Here is an 18,205-nt window from a genome sequence, read left to right on the forward strand (position 1 = left end):
CTCCCCACTCAATCTGAAAATAACGGAACCATGGCGTTTTTCGTAGAATGAACGAATAATGAACATATAGATTCTAACGTGTAATGTGCGTCGAATACGAATATGAAATGTTCCACGCACTACCGCCGTTCGAGAGTGCCGTTACTGGAAACCGCGCCCTAATCATTGGCGGTCTAGGTTCTTTAGTAACATCTTGCATTTGATCGATCGAGCTCAAACACTGTAAAAATTAGTTGTTCGTACTCTTCTTCGAGCATACATGACTAAACACGATCCATTTCATCGACTCTTTGGTAATGTCCCATGGAACGATGCACCCAACAAGAAAACTTAAAGTTGATTGCTTTTTGATTAATATTTTTCACACACATTCCAGCACTACAGTCACCGTTTTCCAAGAAGCAAAACAGAGATACACCAAAGCCACAAACAATTGTCGGATTATACCGTAATAAAATGGTATAGTACGGCCCATCAAACGGCAAACAATCAAAGATGCGTGGCACAGATTGCCCCAAAGAAGAAACTTTGTTTCGCATAGGAGTATATCTTTAAACGGTTCCGGAAGATCACCCGACGCTACTAAAAATTGGCTGATTTCAATTCGATGTCATACATTTTTTTTATCACGCGCTAGAGGTTGGGGAAAAGAGATGAACAATATACCGATATGAAATATTATTCATGCATATTGCTACTTCCCTAACACACACCGGGTTTTTTTATCGTTGTCCTCAGCCCATACACTCAGATAAATTCCGCTCCAAGGAGCATACACTACCACGAAATAAACGACCAAAGCTAAAACCAATGACTTCAACAAGACAAACCAGAAATACGAGCTTCTTATTGAATGCGTCAAAATTTCCACTACTTTTCGCCATCCCAAATGCCCAATGATGGTGTAACAGGGAAATTATCGAACCAATACGCCGCATCTAAGTTCTCACCCGACGCAACAAGGATGAATTGTAGCAACCGATCCAATTTTGGGAGGCATCGAACAACAGCCGCGTTTAACGACGCATTCTAAAGACCATTCAGCATGTTTCATAAACGAACGAACACAACACACCTAATGAGCGGGTTGATTTGGAAAAGCAAGGCAGATTAATTCCGTACTGCGTACTTACGTTCCAAAACAGTGTTATCAGGGGAACCAATTAAAAACGTTACGGTGAACGATTTTCTTCTTACGAATTGTGAAGAACACATCATACTAGGGAGCAGTAATTACAACTAAGCCTGGAAATACACAACCACTGGCCATGCATTCGAAACATGTGCGTTTAGATTTAGAATAATTTAACAACCACCGCAAACGCTCTATGCAGGCAGCACTAGTACCTCGTAGTGGTTCGCCAAAATTCTTTGGCATCATGCGCGTATGCCGCATTAACGGTGGACTCAGTCACATGTTGTGCCAGAGGGCGACAAGAGCACACACGGAGACTTACAAGAGACATATTCTACAGCATACTGCAGTGTCATAATTTTATGACTTTTCGGAGAACCCCAAAAACGCCTTAGTTGAGGTTAACGTACGCGCCTTCATCGCTCCTACCGCGTGTTGTTTCCTCGTTAAACTTCTCCATGCAGGGTCGTTCAAAAACAAACTCTATAGTCAGCTGAGAATGCTTATGTCGTTTGGTATTAGCCCAAATCACAAGCAAACCGACCGCCAATGCTGCTCTAAATGGGTTTTTAGTTAACCAAATAAAGCACAACACTGCAAACGGTCGCCACTTCCAGTAACCGACATTTCGCTCGTCAACTCAAAACAGTAGCACGGAATCGATAACGTCAACCCGACGAGTGCGCTCTTTATTAGCTTACCGCCGTTACTAGTGGATTTTGTTGCCTTCATCAGAATTCATCTTGACACGGTTCGAGAAGCAGACAAACACACCTCGAAACCCCACAATACAGAACGATACATAAATAGAGGACAAGGATCCTGAGAAAAAAGAAATACAAATTCGAAATTCGATATGCTGGAGCTGTATCGTGTGAGATGTGACAAAATAAAAGTTCCAAAGAGTGATAGTAGCCAGGCTTTTCAAGGAGAACTTCCGCAAATGGGCTGAGAGAAGAGTTGCAAGGCGTACCATAGTGCCAAGTCAACAACATTTCTCAACATGTTCCAGGTGCTCTGGAGCTACACGCGCCGCATCTTTTGCTATTATTAGCCACACCACGGGCTGTTTGAGTGCGATGCAAAACTCGTAATCGTAAATTTTTTTGATTGATAAATCCGCACCACAACGCTCGAAACGGAAAAACGGATCCATTAAGAGCTCAGCCGAACGAAAGACGCGCCGTATTCACTCTCTAGTGGCAAGCAAATACGATTCCCTCCATCGGAAAACACACAACTCGGTTACCCGGTTAAGAAACGTTGCGAGGTGGTAGAGAGTTTGCTTGTTAAAGCGATGGAAGGACGAACCAAGAGACTGCTGGCCGACTGACGGACGGACGGGACTGAATATGGCCATGAACAGCTGAGCGCGTCATGCGTCGTATTTGCGCTCTGGTGTGCTGTTCGCGCGTTATGTGGCGGCCACAGTCGTTGAGTTTACAGCATACTAGTGCCCAAAGAAAAACTGGACCACGTCTGCATTACACGCCCCGGTTTGGTAGACCAAACGCCCTGCTTTATTGCCTCGACACCGTAGCGAACTGTGGTTTTATGTCAGACAAGCACTGTAAAATCTGCTCTGATCTTCATCGGTTCATTTTGACAACATCGATCATTTCGATGATGAACCAAGACGTGGCCCAACATCAGCAAAAACGGAAATACGGGATTATGCGATCAAGCGCGTGGAAAGATGTAAATACTAACGCCAGCACAGCAGTATTATGTCATCTTTGATTTCTTAAAATAATTTCGGAGCAAACCAAGACACGAAGGCAACTTAAAGAGAACCGCACGGTGGCAATTAAGGATGCACACCTCAGCTGGATATATGGAACGATCGTTCGATCAATAAATACGATACAAATTGCAATTCAAAATCATACGTTAAAATGTTCGTGCTTTCATTTGTTTCCCATGCCATGTAATAATTCCAACTTTGCAATAAACACTGCTTGCTTTGTACTGGTCGTGACACACTCCACCATCAGACCATAATAACTACGACAGCACCCACCTGCGGGCGAAGGAAATCCCTTCCTTCATCAAGTATTCTTTTTCTATTATCGTCTGTTCTGCCACTTACGTGTTTAATTATATGGAGATGAGCAGAAAACGCAACGTCTCTAAACAGCGCACACCCTGGTTAGCGAGTGTGTGTGTGTAACTGAAGGGTTTTTTTCTTTATCAACTGCAGTTGCGCATCTCCTCGCATTCCACCGTCGAACACGAAACACTTCGCTCAGCGCGCACGTTTCTAGGCGCGATATCGCGGCTTTCGAGCGTCGGGAATAGAATGGAACATTGTCGGGAACGGTTGTCTACTGACCGAGGAAAGGGGAAACAAGACAAGAAAACACACACCGGCCAAAAGAAATCCCCACCCAACGATGCCCTTTCTTCGTCTGCATGCAAACGCACGATCGAGGTACTCGATATGCCGACTCATCAGTTTGTCGCGAGGGCAAATATCGTTCGGTGCAATGAAGTGGCAGGTGCAGGAGCCTTATTTTATTTGCAAACCATACAAAACTTTGTCGTTTTTCGAGTTTGAAACGAAAAAAACCTACGAAAAATCTCATTTTTAGTAGCAAATACCAGGAAACCCAATATGAAACAACAACATAGGCTTCATCGAGTGAGAGAGAAATTGAAATATTGCCCCAAGAATGCTTAGATCAATTTATGCAAATTGTACGATTACAACTGTGGCCAATTACTGCCGATTGCGCAGCTCCATCGACCGACGTCTCGGCGGAAAAGTGCAACACCGTGCGGTGCTGCGCAAGACTGCAACTGCACCACGAGTCTGGCTCGTGAATCATGACACTAGCTGTTTGCCTGCCCTTTCGCGAGCTCTATTCCGGCTCCATTCGAGCGTGACACAGCGGTAGTAGACCCGTACTTGGTTGCAGCGTTGTTCCGCGTCTTCTACGTTCTGGTATTTGATTATTAGTGCTCATCGGAGATGGATTCGGAGCTGGAAGATGGAGAAAAAAAGGCCAACCAAGGGCCACGTATTCGGCGGTTGATCAATCCTGCTGCTGCACGCATAATCACGAACCACGACGAGTTGATGGCGGAGAGACGCGAGATCAGGAGATACTCTGCTAGAGCCATTTAGACCATTTTTCTAAATAAAGTTGCTACTTCGCTACCGCAACACGTCCCGCAACGAGAGAACCTTTAACAACGGCTTGATTTACTAACGATCATTAAATCGTACGATCGCGCGATCGCCGAACGGCGCAAGGGGAGCGAGATATAACACAATCAGCTTGTTGCTGGTGTGTGCGTTTTTTCTCCCTTTCCCTTCCTTGTTACAGCTGCAATCGCACTAATGAATCTAGCAAATACCAGACACAGCTGTGCTTTGGATTCACGCGAGCGCGGTTGCTTGGTAAATCCATGTTTGCCGATGGAGCGAAGTTTGCAGACATGGCGTCACCTTGGGGAGCAGATGAATTCTCACAAGCAAAAAGTCCTCCGGCTGACCAATTTTGTAATCGCATGAATGTGATCTAAATCAATGACATACGCACTGCACCAGGGAGAGAAAAATTAAGAGCAAAAGCCAAGTATGGATGCCATCCAGCAACATTCGCCTTCCAAGGATGTTAAAACAACGAAGAGCTTCTTTACTCAGCTATCGGTAGCAGCAATAAATTAGTTAGTTTACAGCAGCGACAAAGGCAGGCAGTGCGAGAGAAAGGTTGATGGGTTTGGATAAAAACAAGTAACAAAAAGTAAATAGCGTTTTCCATTCGGATAATCAAGGGGTTTTTTTATCTTAAAATGAATTATGCTTTTTGTTTAGTTCCACACAACTTCCATTCATCTTCCGCCTGTCCCCATTAAGATGATTTTCCACGATTTGTGTTTACGGCAAGCTCACAAGATAAGAAAGATGGAAATCGCAAACCGAGCCCCAGGGGACAAATCAACCCACCCTCTCCATACTTCACCTTAACAGTGCTAGTTTTCAGAGCATGAAAAATTTGGAAACAAATTGTCGTTCGAAGGAATGCCCGTCAAATGGATCCAACTCCAGCCCCGGGGGGGGTGGTCACTTTCACTCGGTGTTTTCAACTCTCCACGAAACCGAAGACCGCAACCGGCGATCTTGAGGCTGGTTTTGAGCATCGTGAGGTTTTTTGTTCACTCGGAAGCCGGTTGTTGGCTCGCCAATGAAACGTTCAGCCGAATAATAATGCAACGCAAGCCCCCATCGACCGGCAAAACAACTGCATCCATCTCTTAGACCCACCCCAAAAGCCCCGTGTGCCTAATTTAATCCACAATTAACATCGTTCGCTTCGGATAATTCTTTTTTTTTTCGATAGGAAGAAGAAGCGATCGGCGTAAAATGAGAGAGGAAGTAAAGAAAAAAACGAATCCAATCCCAATTCATTAGACACACCCCAAACAACACGACCACGCACAATCACTGGGTACTCTGCTACCGGTATCGCTTCGGGCGTATCTTTTCCCTCGATTTTCCCCCAGCTGGGGCCGGGAAAGCGGGCCAAAACTTTCCTTCCAACAGTGACATCATCGCCGCTGGAAGTAATTACACACTCGCGCACCCGGTCGGCTTCGAGACGAACTAGCATGGCCGGGGAAGATTTCTGATTCTTCCCAAGCACCAATCAAAGTTCCTTACCCTCGCGATCGTTTGGAAATAACCCAACCTTTCGACGCGGCGCGTAAGAACCGGTGGATCACGGGAAGAAGCTTCCGAGAGCGAATGGTCGAAAAATCCTACAGAAAATGCTCGTGGAAATTCGACCACTGGCGTCAATGTCAGGAAAAACGGGAAAATGAAATAGTGCCCAAGCACGAGTCGACGCCGCTGCGGGTAATTTGGCTTTTTGTTGTTGAAAAACTCGGTAATGGAAGCGGATAATTTTAGGCACGGTGGTCCTTCGTCCACCCATCACTTCACACGTACAGGAAGCCGCAGCAGCTGTCTACCGGGCAAGCGAGACGGTGAAACCTGGCGGTTGCTGACGCCGGTGTCTAGGACTTGGTGTGGCCATCGTCGCCGCTGCTCTGCGATAAATTTAGAATCCGTACGATTTTGCCTTCCTGTTGCCGCGGATTGGCCACGTGTGTGCGTGTGCGAGAGAACGCCCGTTTGTGCGAGACGAAACCCCCCTCCTCTATGCTCTGGTATGCCTACGATGGTATTTATTTTTTTTATTTTCCCATTTACTGAACTCTCTCTGCTCAGTCCTGTGCTCTACACTTCGTGCGTCTGTTTTTCTTCCGTCTCGTAAATTTTAGGAGGTAAACGATTTTCAATTGCCCCAACTCGATTCTCGGTTTTTCTATCCCAACCACGCTGCCGAACGCGGAAAGCCGTCACACACGTGCTCAATATTTGCTTCCCTTTCCGATAGTTTCATCTGACCCTGCTTTTTTATGGTACAACTATTTTCAGCGTTCGTCAAGCAAACTTGTTCCTTCTTTCACGATCGGATCCCCCTACAACATAAGCTGACTAATTGTGAGCCTTGGCCGCGAGGAACTCCATGCACTAGTAATACTCCTTCCTGCACTAGCACGTGCGGTTTTGTACTGCAGATGCAGAAGCGCCAAGCACTTTACATCTATTCACAGCGCAACCTGATAACGTTATCCCGTCGAGTGGGAGCTTTCTGGGATTGCGTTGGCGCATGATCTTCAAATGCGGTTCATAATACGACTCGTAACGGTCAAGAGCAGTAAGCGAGCAAACTATAGCAGACCAGCAAATAACGTATGGCATGTGCCGTTGCTACCATTTCTCAACCCAAACTGAGGCAAACGATAAGGCAAACGCAGGGAAAACAACGTGACATTAATTGATGCATAATTATACACAAACCAGGCGGTGATAAAACAAACGCCTCGAGCCATGAGGCACATCAGGAAGGCGGCCTTTCCGCTCGTAATAATAACGCATGAGGCGTTGCTTACTGTTAGGGATTTTACAACAGCCAACGCTCTTCATCCCACACACAAATTACAGGTGTTTTCGGTTTCAAATTAATCACACCTTCTTCGGGCCATTACATTGAGCGTGCGCGTGTTACATATACAGCTTCGAGTAGAGATAAATATGGCTGAGATGAACTGGTGTTCTATGAACCTCGGGAACTCGAGCTGCCAGCGTTAAGAGAGAAATTATGCACGAACAACAGCTGCTGCTTTTGCTGCTCAAACGCGATTGATAATGATAGTAATGTTTCGTATAATTGCTACCCACTCATCGCTTCCGAGTGATGCCATTCCAATTAACCATCCATTAAAGTAATGATTTTAGTGACTAATGCGAATCATTTCAAAATCGATCCCTTCCGCTGAACAGAGAAAGCAAACCATTAGCGATCGAAGCTTGGAACTGTTTAGTTCGCAATGGACGAAAAAGGTGCATTGTTCCAATTAGCAGCCAATATTTTAAACATCAATTCAAAATGACATTAAAATTTACATATGCAATAAGCACTAACAAATATTTTGCACAATTAAAAAAATGCAACTACTAATTTGCGAAGGAATCAAATGATTTGAAATAACTGCTTTATTCATAGCCAAATTGAGCACCTATAAATTATATTTACACTACTATATATATATATATATATATATATATATATATATATATATATATATATATATATATATATATATATATATATATATATATATATATATATATATATATCTATATATATATATATATATATATATATATATATATATATATATATATATATATATATATATATATATATATATATATATATATATATATATATATTCATACTGATATTGATTTAGCAATAGCTACTGTCAATCATCCGTAGTATAGAATTCAGAAAAAAAGATTAACTGAATTTATCAATCAAATGCGTCACCTTCGAACGAAAAACCTTCATTCTAAACAGCAAATTATGGATGCATAAAAACCCACCACCATTTCCGGATGGCACCCCGCCAGAAAAATTGCACATTTATTTTTCAACAATCCAAAAATAAAAAACTGCACCGATTCGAAACCGATCGAAATGCGGCCGTATGTCTGATTTCCATCTTCATCATGGCTACCAAAGCCGTATACGTTTAGAGGAATTTTGCTGCTGGAATCATTTCCTTTTCATATATGCATCTTCTCCACATTCGTCAAGAGGAAGGAAAACGATGGTATATTTCGCAATTGAGTGATTTATGTGGAACACATTCCGAAATGAGAACGAGGTGAAATGAGAAAAAGGTTGAAAGCTGATTTCAGACCATTTGAATGAAGGATCGCTGTTTTCAGCAAGTCGATGTGACCTGTTGAATTCTACCATTTGAAATACGATGAGCATGGTTAAACCGGACGCAATACGAAATTGAATTTATATCACTAGCGCGAATAAAGACCCACGTTGCACAAATTTTATAATAGACAAAAAGCAGATCGAATGAAAGAGAGACAGCCGAACTTGCTGTTGCTCGATCATAATGTTTCGTGCAACGTTCAAATGCGGGTTCAGCTTTAAATCTCAAAAGCTAATAAACTATAAAATTAAAGGTACAATTGCCCTACTACAATCAATTCGTATTATTCTGAATTGAATGATATATAGTTCCGATTTCTCTCCTATCCACCAATTTGCCAATTGACACTGACAAAGTTCCCCAAGAAGTTGTACAAAAAAGCAAGATGCTTAAATGAGTTTTGCAGGCAGAGCTGAGCTGGCATGAAGGTGACCCAGTGTACAGTGTTATTATGCCAGTCGGCTAGCGTACGTGTCCGGAAAGTCAACCGATTATACTCTTCCACACGCAAAAAAGACGACCCCACCGGGTTTGCGTAACCGAAAGTTTGTCAGGTCGAACACGTGCGGTCGATGTGAAGAGAGTAAGGGATCATCCGACGGCTGTTCATCATCTGAAACTCCCATAACGGATTCTGGCGTGAATGGGAATGATGATGTAGGCATACGAAATAATACATCATTTTTTTCAGTTATGTTATAAAATGTGAGAAAAATCTTTACCAGTCGAATTATGTCGGAATGCTAAAACCGTTTAGTGTTTAGCATAATTATTAAATTCGAAACAAACAACATGGAGTCTGTAAGTTATTCTATTCAAGTCGAGACAATGTAATAATACAAACACCACTACAAGAAGCAAGTATTAGCTTCGATTTTGAAGTAAAAATACCCCGCGTTTCATGATCATGTCACCGTTTGATGCATGCTAGCGTCTTCGTCGCAACCCTTTTAGTGAAATACCCAAACAAGCGTAACAGATCGGGCGTAGGTTCGACATTTTAATTCCCGAGGTCAATTAGTTCAATTGCATGCATGAACGCATCATTCGGGTCGCGACTTCTTTGCCCCACCAAAATCAATTGCTCTGATCACAAAATTATGTCTCCGAACGTCTGGTTGAGTATGTTCCAGTAAGAAATGTGTTAGAAATGAATCGAGCATGTCGAAAATTGTCAAAATAAGTTTAAATCGTTGGAATTTAAACATTAATGACCGGTTACCATATTTATATATACTTTTTTAAGCTACTATTTCCATTAACAGGTTGCATTTTTCAACGCGACATGCAGTCAAGTAATCAATATTGCAGGTTTGCCCACGCCTAATTTGATTTTATACGTCGTGGTATGGGAGCATGGCTTCGCCAACGGCCAAGACCTTGTCCCGGGAGGGTGTTGGAAGTGTCCGTGTTGGGTTTAGTTGGACAATACTGAACGACGGAACGCATTTGCAACTCCGACGATTAAGTATTTGATGGTCATTAACATGCAAAAATAGAACTCCTATATTTGGTTATCCGTCCTACTCGTTCTACCAGCGTTAACGCACGCAAATATAACATTTATGTCATAATAAACAGGCGAACGAGGATGAACTAATCATGCCATAATAAAACACACAAAACCATACGTGCCTACCGAGCCTAACGAGTTAAAACAAACATATTTATGCCACCATGTTCCACCGCTTGGTTAAAACAATTGATCAAAAACAGCTTCCTCGCGCTCCACATGCAATTTGGGTACAATTTTAAGAAAGATTCGAAACAGGTGAAGGCGACAAAAAGAAAAACCTTTCGCGGAAAATTTTGAGCGAAATGAAAGCAGAAAATTGTATCCGCTCGAAGCCGGATGGGGTAGGCTTTTCTAATTTTCATGCATACTTTCGGCCAGGAGTTTGGACAAATTTTGACGCCATCCCGTGTCTTTAATTGTGAACGATTTTCAATCAAGCGACGCTAGAGAGTGAAGCGAAGGGTTGGGGATTATGAATGACGTAAATTTTTTGCACACTAACATCAACAAAATCAAATCGGCGGGTATCTTTTCATCACGATTTCTCTACAAAATGTTAAACAAGAATCAAGTTGCTTATTTCTGCCTTAATTTTTAGATACAAGGTAGTGATTTTAATTGCAATTTATTATATAGCAATGTGGACAATTTATAAAAAGCATTTAATTATACATCTCGAGACGAATGTCCTGCCCAAGAAGCAGTACAATCGATGAATAAATAAATAGGCAACAACTAACAGAAGGCAATACTAATTTAACGTAAAAAATGAGTCATCTAAACAAACAGGACAACCAGCATAAATGACTCGCACTTGAGCATGGGTTTATCGTAATCTGCCTTCTAAAATCAATCAAATGCCACACGATGGATCGAACTCAAATCAGCGTCCATAAAAGACACCGTTCGTTATCGTTTCATTACATAAACAGCCAGCGGAAACTACACGCGCTGCACGCCTGGTGTTTCAAAAGCACGCAAGGCGGATCATTTTAGAGTTTTAAAATAGTCGGGATGGTGAAACGCACAAGCAGAATAGAGAAAATAAAACGCTATACTCGAGTAGCGACTGGCCACGCAAAATTTTGGCTGACGTATATCGAAACCCCAGCGTGCGAGTTCGAGTCATATAGAGAGAACATTTGCTTGCCTCAACGTGATAATTTACAAACCATTGCTCTACGCACGTTGCTTGTTTATAAATTGGGGGCTAGTTTTCTGCCCTTGTGTTTAGTGAGTGCATCAACATTGCAAAGAACATTACGATTGTTTACCAGGTCATTTTTTATCATTCTGTTCAATTGAAAATCGGGATAACGATCGGGATTTCAATTTAACTTAACAGTTATCCTAAATATCAGAACGGGGAATGCCCAAAAGTCGTGAGTCAACGACCACGCTGTCTTTCTGCATGAGCTAATGTATGGGGCCAAAAGATAACGCGTGACAGAAAGCAAACGTCATCATTAAAATAGTTTCGAATGCATCGAGCAACACCATTTGCAGTCGTAGAAAGATGACTGCCACACGCCGGCTCCGTCTGGCTGATGGAGGAAGACAAATTACCCGCGATGACTATCAATCGGGAAGGTTCAGTTCATTTTTTGTTTGCTTTGCGAGAGTACATATATTTATAGCACCAGACTAATCAATTTTTGCTGATAAGGGCACATACGCAGAGGTATGCGAGAGGCAAAAAAGATACAGTAACGCATCCAAATACGGCAAGATAGATGATGCGAAACATAACAAACATTTACACCGAACAAATGCGGCCAGCGTTTGATCCCAAATTTTTTAAATACGGTCAGAAATTTGAATAGTAAAAAAATATACAAGAGGCGCAAAGAAGACTGTTGATTGAATTATTGTCCGCCCGGTATAAAATCAGCCAGTGTAAAATCCAAATGTCTTCCCCTTTGTTGGCCTTCTGCCCACTCCCTTATTGACCTACTTCGAATCGCGTCACAGATAAGACGAAGGATTTTTGTACATCCGGTCGATATTCGAATGTGGCTCCCGATTGCTCACCTGAACTGATCACTGCGAGGGGCCGTAATGATGATCGGTGGTAGGTGGAAACTTGAGTAGCTCGGACAAATTGGGAATTTCGTAATCCTGGCTAAGACCACGTGCTCCAAAACAAAGCTTCGATCGTTGAATGCAGGACGTGTCTTACGTGCAGGACGTTGCTGGAAAGGATGTCGATTGGTTCATTCCAGCAGAAGCTACACAACGAAGCAGTCGCCTATCTCCCTGTTTGTATCGATACACACGCTTATTGGATCCGTTCGGTGTTAAGAGAACTTTAAATAGTATTTCCACTATTTTTTCTTAATCCGCAACACTACGCGTTGTCATTCGTTACACATTTGCTATCGCTTGTTTCATCACTTCGATCGATCGAACATTGGTCGCATTTGCTTAGGGGCTGTGTTTAAACATCGATATTTTTTTTTCACCACACGTTACTACGGCAACCGTGCTTGCGAATAGGTAGGTTGATTTCCAAGTATCCGTGTTCTAGTCTCGTGAACACCCGTAATGACGTCGATTGACTCTGGAAACTGTGGAAAACACCCTGCAGACAGTGGGATGAGGCAGGTGAATAGTGATTATTTAATCAGCCAATGGGGAAAGATAAAGCAACTGCAGGACGATAAAAATCTCGCTGCTAGGTGATGAATGTGGGTTGAAATTTTAATACGCAACCAGCCAGAAGGCGAGTGCTGGATCAAGTGCGTGAGCGACACAACGTGCAAGAGATACAAAACGGAGTGATGCATACTTAACAGGCATCAGGCATAAATACCCAATGGTTGACAGTCCTTGCAAGGAGTACCGAGAACGGTAGATTTTATGCCAGACCTTCCGAGCAAAAATTAGCTCGTTACATAGAAAAAAATCCATAACACATGTAATTTCAAAACATGAAATATTCATAAAAACATATTTGAACAAAAATGGTAAAAATCACATCTTTTACTATCAACCGTCCATGTTAGGGGGTTATTAGTAGACGAATATATGCACCGAATATTGCAACGGCAAACACAACTGCACAACTGTGTCACACTTCCACCCTTCCTCGGAAGCAGAGCTTCTCGTGCCGTGTGCAAATTCTCACTTCCTGTGCAAACCTGCCCCTCCCTATCTCGTCCACGCTGCCTCCTCGACAGAACTTAACCACCTCCATGTCGACACGACGTTTCCGTTTTCCGGTTTGTCACACGTACACACACTCTCACATACACAAAACGACACGGAGCTTCGGAGAGGGAAGCATTTCTGCTGCAAGAAGGCCAAGAAACTGCCCCTACACCTCGTCACCACCGCCCACTGCAGTCACTTCTTTATCCAGTGCCAGCCTGGTCACCGTGAACGCGGGGCGTGGAACGGTACAAGGTTTGTGTGGGGCTTACTATTAGAATACGCCATCACGAATCGAGCGATGCACCGCACACACTGAACAGGGCCACTAAAACTCTCCCTATTCGGGCCCTAGATGCGCCACTTTGCTGCTCCTCGACATTTGTCATGTTTTCGTTAGACGTTAGTCGATGTTGCTAAATTTTAGCGTAGTAAAAAGGAAACACTCACACTCGATAACGCACTTGTGCGGAAAGGAAAAAAAATAATAACGCGAATCAAGAAGCGAAAGGATTCGAGAATTGGAGCACGTGTAGATCCCTCACGAGCAGAAGAACATATATTCTTCTTTCGCCTGTCCTAGGTAATTCACCATCACTGTGGTTTCACTGGTAGCTTGGATCGACATTACACTTAACAGCTACCCTAACTGGTGCTGCTTTGCCCGTGTCAGAAGATGGAGGATTTTTTGGTCCTCCACCCCGTACGGGCATACTCCGACCTTGCAAGCCTCTTTTCCACGCGAACGAGGTAGTGTGATCAAATTCAATGATGAAATTGATTACGCCCGAAAGGTGGTACGACCCGTATGCAGCTCGATTGGCAAGCCAGAGTGGCCTGTTTCGTTCGTAACCCAGCTGAACGGACGAATACGACCACCACACCACCGTATTGAGCAAGGTACCGTTTTGCTGCCTCGATGTGCTTGGCTCCGGTTCTTCGCCGAAAAAGATGGTTTTCGATGTACGCACAGTTTCAACGTTTTCACAGACGGGCGTGTTCGTATATCCGCGTTTCGACAGTTTTCTGTATACCACAAAGTCGTCTCACTACCGTTTTTTCGGGTTCAGCCAACAGCCTAGCATAAAAAGCGAAAGGTGAAAGAGATTTCGGTCGCGCATGAAAACAACAAAAAAATAGATGTACTGAATGGTACGGTTCACACAACGATGCAAGTATGAACGTCATCTTGACATTCCATATAGAGGTACAGCATAAGCTGTTCAAGATATCGAAAAACTCATGGAATTCGTAATGTAGAATATGAAAAAAGATCTTATCGTTAAAAAATAATTATTAATAATATAAGTTCGTATTGTATCCTATTTTAAGCAATTTAATGTCGTCTTTATACCATTTGAAGGATATCATAATTTCTGCGGGCACTTTGCTTAATGTTCGTTCAACATGTTTAGAAAACAATAATACATATAATAGATTAATATTCTTTCTCTTAACATGTAATCAGAATAAGATTGTTTGTTTCATTTTCAAATGCAAGCAAAATACAATGTATCCTATTTCTACTGCTTTAGTATTAAAAGTGTAACTATTTATTTTAATTATTCTTATGTGTTTATGTGAGAACAGAACAAGCTAGAATAAACGTATCTATATTGTATTATTCAGAATAATTTCATTTAAATACAACAAAATGACAACAAAGCAATTGTTAAACATAAATAGAACAAAATTTCAGTGTATAATGCATATTTGCTTTTATACAACGCACTAGTGAATATAAAAAGAATTAATAATGTTGAAAACATCGCGCTTTATTCGCTGCATTTGTCATTATTTCATAAAATGTCAAAACGACAGAAATTGGGTTTCATCGTCAATATGGTGGGCAGCAATCGTTCTTTCTTTTGCTACCGTTGCCGGGGACAGTCGATTTTCTAAGAAACATGGAGAAAAGTAAACTTTTTCTTTCCGATATGGAAAGCGTTACTAATTTCCTAGCTCTGCTACCTGTTCGCGAGAAAACCCAACCAAAAAGATAGCAATCTTAAATTTAGTATAGTTGTGATAAACATCTGCAGACTTTTCGTGGTGCCATTTACGATCCGCATGGGACGCTGCTGTAAGGTATGTAATATTTCCCATTTTAGTCTATAGATGTAGTCTTACGTTTTTGATTGAGCCTACTCCGAGTTAACACATCTCAAAGAGCAATATGCCGTTCCGCAATTAAGGACTAATTTCGATTGAAGCGACAATCGAATATTTGCTGTACCTTAATTATTTCGAAAAGCTAGGTTATGTCCAAACCTAGTCAATACCACGTGTTTTTTGTGCTACAACTAATGTTGAACTCCTATGTAATTCACGCTCTTTTTTATTGTTAGTTGGCTGGTGCCGATAGTTTGGAAGTAAAGTAATCTTCGCTTTAGATTATCGTTTATCGTTAACTTTCAAAGTATGCTCGACGTTTTCGAAACCTATGATGAAACTTTTTGTAATACGTGAGATATAATGATCGTTCGACCATTTTATCATGCTGCCTGAAAATCAATTTTCACGAAATATTATCTGCTCTTTTTAAACATTGGTTGCTTTACGTACGTTCTTTTGTTATATTTTAGATATAGAGCACTGCCGAACGATGTAGACCGAAGAGTGATCCAACAAATCCTTGAAGGTATTGTTAAGTTCTGCAAATCTTCCATACTTTTTTAGTTCTGAGTTAGTTTCGGACCCTATTAATTCATTTCGTTTCAAATTTGTTTAGTTGATCAGTTTTCAAATGAATACCTTATGATCCATGACAGAATGAATCAATTTTCATTATTTCCCAACTAACATTAAATTCTGTTGTCTTTTGATTTTTTGATGAAAATGTTCTTAGATTTTAAATGAGCATTAATTGTGATTAAATAATCATGCACCACTAACTGAAAAAATTTTCTATACATGCTCAATTTCAATCACGTATGAGGCATAGAAGATATAATGCTCTTTTTCTTCTGTTTCTTCCAGATGTTCCAAGCTGACAGTAATAAACGATTCAGCTGTATATTTGAAATTATAGTGAACATCATTATGGAATATTCACCAGCTATGAATAACGTAAGTTTCAAACATTTTACTACATATTATTGTACTCAACGCCTCGAAGTACGAGATGGAGATATTCTTGATGAACAAACAAACAACCCTTTAATTAAATGAAACAATTTTGATTAATTTTCCATGTACCACACTGACAAAAATAGTTTTTACCTAATTATCTCTTTCTTTACCATTTCTCAATTCAATTGGCTAATCAAAGCAATGTTGTACTATGTTATTTCAGATATGTGGTCCTAGATTTGCCGCATGTGAGAACGTACGTAGATAAAAGGTAAGAATAAATGAAGAATAAATTACATAGTTTGTCTTTTTTGATGAAAATGTTCTTAGATTTTAAATGAGCATTAATTGTGATTCAATAATCATGCACCACTAACTGAAAAAATTTTCTATACATGCTCAATTTCAATCACGTATGAGGCATAGAAGATATAATGCTCTTTTTCTTTTTCTTCCAGATGTTACAAGCTGGCAGTAATAAACGATTCAGCTGTACATTTGAAATTATAGTGAACATCATTATGGAATATTCACCAGCTATGAATAACGTAAGTTTCAAACATTTTACTACATATTATTGTACTCAACGCCTCGAAGTACGAGATGGAGATATTCTTGATGAACAAACAAACAACCCTTTAATTAAATGAAACAATTTTGATTAATTTTCCATGTACCACACTGACAAAAATAGTTTTTACCTAATTATCTCTTTCTTTACCATTTCTCAATTCAATTGGCTAATCAAAGCAATGTTGTACTATGTTATTTCAGATATGTGGTCCTAGATATGCCGCATGTGAGAACGTACGTAGATAAAAGGTAAGAATAAATGAAGAATAAATTACATCGTCTTATCTTTTTTGATGAAAATGTTCTTAGATTTTAAATGAGCATTAATTGTGATTCAATAATCATGCACCACTAACTGAAAAAATTTTCTATACATGCTCAATTTCAATCACGTATGAGGCATAGAAGATATAATGCTCTTTTTCTTTTTCTTCCAGATGTTACAAGCTGGCAGTAATAAACGATTCAGCTGTACATTTGAAATTATAGTGAACATCATTATGGAATATTCACCAGCTATGAATAACGTAAGTTTCAAACATTTTACTACATATTATTGTACTCAACGCCTCGAAGTACGAGATGGAGATATTCTTGATGAACAAACAAACAACCCTTTAATTAAATGAAACAATTTTGATTAATTTTCCATGTACCACACTGACAAAAATAGTTTTTACCTAATTATCTCTTTCTTTACCATTTCTCAATTCAATTGGCTAATCAAAGCAATGTTGTACTATGTTATTTCAGATATGTGGTCCTAGATTTGCCGCATGTGAGAACGTACGTAGATAAAAGGTAAGAATAAATGAAGAATAAATTACATAGTTTGTCTTTTTTGATGAAAATGTTCTTAGATTTTAAATGAGCATTAATTGTGATTCAATAATCATGCACCACTAACTGAAAACATTTTCTATACATGCTCAATTTCAATCACGTATGAGGCATAGAAGATATAATGCTCTTTTTCTTTTTCTTCCAGATGTTACAAGCTGGCAGTAATAAACGATTCAGCTGTACATTTGAAATTATAGTGAACATCATTATGGAATATTCACCAGTTATGAATAACGTAAGTTTCAAACATTTTACTACATATTATTGTACTCAACGCCTCGAAGTACGAGATGGAGATATTCTTGATGAACAAACAAACAACCCTTTAATTAAATGAAACAATTTTGATTAATTTTCCATGTACCACACTGACAAAAATAGTTTTTACCTAATTATCTCTTTCTTTACCATTTCTCAATTCAATTGGCTAATCAAAGCAATGTTGTACTATGTTATTTCAGATATGTGGTCCTAGATATGCCGCATGTGAGAACGTACGTAGATAAAAGGTAAGAATAAATGAAGAATAAATTACATCGTCTTATCTTTTTTGATGAAAATGTTCTTAGATTTTAAATGAGCATTAATTGTGATTCAATAATCAT

At 40.5% G+C, this 18,205-nt stretch overlaps 2 long non-coding RNA genes across 2 annotated transcripts; both read left to right on the top strand.

Moving 5' to 3' along the window:
* Window positions 1–16,120: 16,120 nt before the first annotated feature.
* LOC128721151 (uncharacterized) lies at window positions 16,121–16,723 on the top strand. Its single transcript, XR_008410774.1, has 3 exons — window positions 16,121–16,181; window positions 16,408–16,455; window positions 16,643–16,723. It is a non-coding gene; the product is annotated as an uncharacterized LOC128721151 (long non-coding RNA).
* A 255-nt stretch (window positions 16,724–16,978) lies between these two features.
* LOC128720981 (uncharacterized) lies at window positions 16,979–18,103 on the top strand. The gene is made up of 5 exons (XR_008410769.1): window positions 16,979–17,006; window positions 17,195–17,284; window positions 17,511–17,558; window positions 17,746–17,835; window positions 18,062–18,103. It is a non-coding gene; the product is annotated as an uncharacterized LOC128720981 (long non-coding RNA).
* The last annotated feature ends 102 nt before the right edge of the window (window positions 18,104–18,205 follow it).

The sequence above is a fragment of the Anopheles nili genome, chromosome 2 (assembly GCF_943737925.1).
Source record: "Anopheles nili chromosome 2, idAnoNiliSN_F5_01, whole genome shotgun sequence".
Lineage (NCBI taxonomy): Eukaryota > Metazoa > Arthropoda > Insecta > Diptera > Culicidae > Anopheles > Anopheles nili.